We start from the raw sequence: 5,854 nt of genomic DNA, 5'->3' as shown, positions 1-5,854 counted from the left end.
TAGTGCCTGTTTTTCTCCTTCTCTTATTCAGACCTTGTGTCTTCTGTTTAGTTTCTCAATTCATCCAAAACCCTATCCAGGCCATCATCAATCATTCTAATACAAAAAATGCTCCTTCTAACAACCCCACAATATCACCCCTTACCACAAAATCTTCATTCAGCTTAATCTCTCCCACTCTAGCTTCCCACGCCACCCCTAACCCCGCTTGAAGCAGCCTTGAGAAATATCGCCCATTATCTCTCCATAACACTCCCGCAAAATTTTCGCTGCCCCAACACTTCAACACTATTTTATTTTATTTTTCTTATTAATATAAGAAGACAGAAATGTCAGGCCTCTGAGCCCAAGCCTGCACGTATACATCCAGATGGCCTGAAGTAAGTGAAGAATCACAAAACAAGTGAAAATGGCTGTTTCCTGCCTTAACTGATGACATTACCTTGTGAAATTCCTTCTCCTGGCTCAGAAGCTCCCCCAATGACCACCTTATGACCCCCACCCCTGTCCACCAGAGAACAGCCCCTTTGGCTAAAATTTTCCACTACCTACCCAAATCCTATAAAACGGCTCCACCCCTATCTCCCTTCTTTGATTCTTTTCGGGCTCAGTGCGCCTGCACCCAGGTGAAGTAAACAGCCTTGTTGCATTAAAAAAAAAAAAAAAGCACATCATCACCAGCTAGAAAGCATTAGAAACTTATCTGTTGTTTGTTTATGTATGTATAATGAAAAGCTACAAGTTATCCTGTTTCCCTCATTTTCAGTTTGAGTCACACAGCCTGCGAATGCACATTGCTCACATCCCATACATTGCAAACTGATTAGCTAAGCCACCCATGTGGGGCAGCACAGCCATTACTACCTCACATAGAAAGCCTACATCAAGAGTGTAAGAAGGCCATAGTTACACAGAGAGGAGTTTTTTAGGACTAGGTTATTTGTGGGGTGGTGATATGTCGTCTAACACATTTTGAGTATGAGAAGTATAAAACATTAGAGCTGCAGATGGAGCTGTTGGCTTGTTGGAACAGTGCAGAAGGGTGGCTTTGCTCGAAGGAGGCTGTGCTTCCCTTCACTGATGAAAGTGTTGATTTCTTACATATGCTGTGAGTCCCATGAGCCACACTAGGGTCCTTTTAAATTAACTCCATCCGTGAGTAATTTATGCCTCGCATAAGGTAACCTCAGAAACAAGAGGCAAGATGCCTGTTATAGGTCATTATATGCATTTGTGTGTGTGTGTGTGTGTGTGTGTGTGTGTGTATGTGTATGTGTGTATCAGGGGAGAGAGATGTGTGAAGTAACCAGCTAGAAAAGGAGCATGAAACTATTAAGGAGGCTACAAAAAGAGGTACCAAGAAAGGTTCCCTCTAAGGAAAAAATATAATCTCCCAATGACAAAACAGATTGCCATTGAGACCCTGCTATACCTAGAAAATATCTGAGCCAGATTATTTTGAGTAATTAATAAAGACCTTTCCTTAATTTTCATTTCCTCTGCATCAGTTCCAATCCTGGGATGTAAGATACTGCCTAGGAAGGAGGAAGTATAAGTTGAAGATATCTAAGAAGAAGAAATGAGAATCGGTCACAACACCCTTCCCCACTGTAGGCCTCACAGCCTAAATGAATTTTAAACTAGCAAAGGGAAGAAGCCTCAATAAATAAACTTGAGTGTTGAGATTAGTAAACTGGTCTAGACATTTTAATCTTATTTTCTAAGAGTAGGAAAAAAGTCACAAAATTGTCTTTACAACTTAATATCAGGTATGAAAAAGTGCATTGAGTAGATTTGAAAGTATACGAAACAAGTTGGTAAAAATAAACAAGTTGGTAAAAATAAACAAGTTGGTGATTTATTGTTTTGGGTCTTTTTTTGGTTTTTGTCTTTTTCTGATTCTATCTTATAGATTACTCTTATTACACAGAAAATAAAAATTTTAAGCAGTACTAGGTAAATAGTAAGTACTCAAAAATCATAGTTTTTATTATTAGTTATTGCTCCTACTACATATCATGGTGAATATGCAATTTCAACATGTAAAAGCAAACAAAATCTACTTTCTTTTTTGCCAAGGTTGAGGTAGATATTGGCACGAAAATGACCCTGGCAAAATGTCAACAATTTATGCCAAATGAAAATTTTTGTTTAAATGCATTTTTGTGCAGAAGGAAAAGTGACTTTTTTTTTTTTTTTTTTTTTTTTTGGTTTGGATTTGTTTTAGAAAGTGGGAATTAATTTTTTCATAGTGTGAGAAATATGCCATTTATTTTTAAAGTTGTGTTCTGAGATTTTGTTTAAGAGTAAATCCAATGTAATGAAACAGCATACACAAATTATCTGCAGACAGTGAGGAGTCTGGCTGAAGGCCAAAATCCTCTGTGTGACCTTTCAGGCCTGACCATAGGCAATGACTTGCTTTCCTTGGCAGGCCTCACAGGGGAAAATTGCCCTCCACATACCAAACTTGGTGCACACCCAGTGCATTTCAGTGTCTGGAGGAGCTTGAGTCAAGGACTCAGGCCTTCCAAGGCCAGCTATGCGCATAAGAATATTTGCATTCCTAGACCAGGAACCTCCATTTTGAGGCCTCCTTATCAGAAGACCTTGGCTAAGGCACTCTTCTCCACTCATGGTCTCTGCTATTCCTTTGTTAGCCAATCCTCCTTTTTCTTCCTGGGCTCGTTAGGTCCATAAGAATGAAGGAGCCCTTGTTTAGGGCTCCTCAGCATTGAGATCATTCCCCCACCTATGCTGCTTTGTCTTCAGACCCTCTCCTATTGCCATCCTGCAGGAAGAAATGGAACACTGGGAGTTGATGCCTTTCTTTTTGTCTACTTGCTTACATTGTCACAGTAAATGAATAAAGTCTTGATTGTTAGTTTCAGTTTAGCTCATTTTCCTAATTGACCTCCTGGGGCACCTGGCAAGCTCAATAGATACAGCTTTGAAGAGGTTCTCAAAGAGGACTCTTTTCTAACAATATTTAATTAACTTGCTTGGTGATTCCCAACTCATCTAGGAGTTTAGTTGTGCGACTAAAAATAAGAATGGTCTGGATCAAATCTGTCTCAACCATAACGCAGTTTGCTTCTCAAGATTCTTCTGGAAAGAGTCAAGGAAGCCACGGACAAAATGAAGCATGTTAAGCAGCAACAGAAATAATAAAAGCTATGTTTCACCAAGTGTTGAATATGTACAAAGCACAGAACTCTGCACTTTACATTTTGTTTTGTCTTATTCAGGCAACTAAATAACCTATGAGGTAAAGACTATTATATTCCCATCTTAGGTGAGTACAAAAGTAATTACGGTTTTTGCATTGTTGGAATTTGCCATTTGATATTAGGATACTTTCTTAAATAAATGTGGTTATGTTATACATCATTTCAATGGGCATTTCTTGCTTTTTTTTTTTGCTAATGATTTATTACTATGTTTATTTTAGACTATGGAAATGATGTTAGACAAAAATAAAATTCTAGCAATTTTCTAATTTGAGTCCAAAATGGATTGCAAAGCAACAGAGACAACTCGCAACAGCAATACATTTGGCCCAGGAACTGCAAACAAATGGTGCAGTGGTAGTTCAAGAAGTTTTGCAAAGAAGACGAGAGCCTTGAAGATAAGGAGCATAGTGGCTGGCCATCAGAAGCTGACAACAACCAATTGAGAGCAATCATTGAAACTGATCCTCTTACAACTACACGAGAAGTTGCCAAAGAACTCAACGTTGACCATTCTATGGTTGTTTGGCATTTGAAGCAAATTGGAAAGGTGAAAAAGCTCAATAAGTGGGTGCCTCATGAGCTGAGTGAAAATTTAAAAAAATTGTCATTTGAAGTGTTGTTTTCTCTTATTCTAGGCAACAACAATGAACCATTTCTCAATTGGATTGTGACGTGTGATAAAAATTATGACAACTGGTGATGACTAGCTCAGTGGTTGGACCAAGAAGAAGTTCCAAAGCATTTCCCAAGACCAAAATTGCACCAAAAAAAGGTCATGATCACTGTTTGGTGGTCTGCTGCCAGTGTGATCCACCACAGCTTTCTGAATCATGGAGAAACCATTACATCTGAGAAGTATGCTCAGCAAATCGATGAGATGCACCGAAAAGTGGAATGCCTGCAGCCAGCACTGGTCAACACAAAGGGCACGATTCTTCTCCGTAACAATACCCAACCAGATTTCGCACAACTAATGCTTCAAAGCTACGAAGTCTTGTCTCATCCACCTTATTCACCTGACCTCTTGCCTACCAACTACCACTTCTTCAGGCATCTCGACAACTTTTTGTGGGGAAAATGATTCCACAGCCAGCAGGATGCAGAAAATGCTTTCCAAGAGTTTGTCAAATCCCAAAGCACAGATTTTTATGCTATAAAAATAAACAAACTGATTTCTCATTGGCAAAATTGTGTTGATTGTAATGGTTCCTATTTTGATTAATAAAGATGTGTTTGAGCCTGGTTATAATGATTTAAAATTCATGGTCCAAAACCACAAGTACCTTTGTACCAGCCTAATATTTTAAAAAATTGAGGCAAAGAGTGATTAAATAATGTTATAAATATTAGAAAAAGCACCAGTAAGGTGCTGGCTCCAAAGTCTCCTTTCCTAACCATGCTATTACCTCTATGGTTGATGGAGAGAGAACTTTCCTTATTCTTGTGTCCTTAGGAATTTTTTAATGTTATAAGATGTAACTCAGTCAACATATATCATTTGACTTACAATTTAGGGCATAATAAACACTTATTTATACATATCCAAACATCCCTTACAGTTTTTGTTTCCTTAATTATCACCCATTCAATTGTTATTGATCTTATAACCATTTACATACTTTTCTGCTAGTCCTAATGATCAGTTTCGAACTCCCCATGCATTTTTGTTAGGTCTATCATGTTCTCTAGGCAAGTATGTCACTTTTCTTGCTCATTAAGTCAGACAATTTGTTTTCCTGACATCAAGTAATGTTGTATACCCAACAAGATATTAACTATCTTCAAAATCACAGAGTGACATATGTCTATTCCCACATTCTGCTACAGCTACATGCAAATTTTAAAATTCCCCATCTAGTAGATGTGCTACATCACAAATCATCAATCTGTGAAAGACAGCATATTTTCTGCTATATTCCATTATATTTTTTCTCAATAATTTTAAAATAATAATTGTACTATATATACGATTGCAAATATAAGTCATCAGTAACTGCAGAAAGAAGAGGCATCTTTGTTTAATGCATAAAGCCTGGACCTTAGAGTCAGACAGAGAATAGTGTTACTCCTAACTCCAGCCCAGAAGAGCTGAATGATTTGGGGGAAGGTATTTACTTTTCTGAGTCTCTGCTTCTTTACCCTAAAAGGAGAATTTGTCTCAGTTTGTAGCTATTTTGAAAAAAATTCTAGATGATTATCAAAAATGCATGGCTCACTGCTTGGCAGCTAATAATACTAAGGTCAAACCATTTTTGACAGCTAGGCTTGTGTTAAGAGCTTTATGTCTTTTATCTTGTTGCAGGATGGGGTTTCTTCCCCATTTCATTTCCTGAAGATAGGCATATATATATATATAGATAGATAGATATAGATATAGATATAGATATAGATATAGATAGATAGATATAGATAGAGTTTATTTTGAAGAATTTGCTTGAGAGATGACACATAACGTCTTATACATCACTATTATTTTAAAAAATGATAATTAACTGACTGCATGAGCTTGTTCCAGTAATTCAATTCCACTTAACAAATCCTCTGTATTTTTCAACACCTTTCTCAAAAAACCATTTTTTTCTTTCCTTTTGTGTTGTTATTTCCTAACATTGCAATCTAAA

At 37.3% G+C, this 5,854-nt stretch overlaps 1 pseudogene; it reads left to right on the top strand.

Moving 5' to 3' along the window:
• Positions 1-3,196: 3,196 nt before the first annotated feature.
• LOC134730202 (histone-lysine N-methyltransferase SETMAR-like) lies at positions 3,197-4,455 on the top strand (annotated as a pseudogene).
• The last annotated feature ends 1,399 nt before the right edge of the window (positions 4,456-5,854 follow it).

The sequence above is a fragment of the Pan paniscus genome, chromosome 3, assembly GCF_029289425.2.
Source record: "Pan paniscus chromosome 3, NHGRI_mPanPan1-v2.0_pri, whole genome shotgun sequence".
NCBI classification, from domain to species: Eukaryota; Metazoa; Chordata; class Mammalia; order Primates; family Hominidae; genus Pan; species Pan paniscus.
This window is presented reverse-complemented; position numbering and strand designations above follow the sequence as displayed.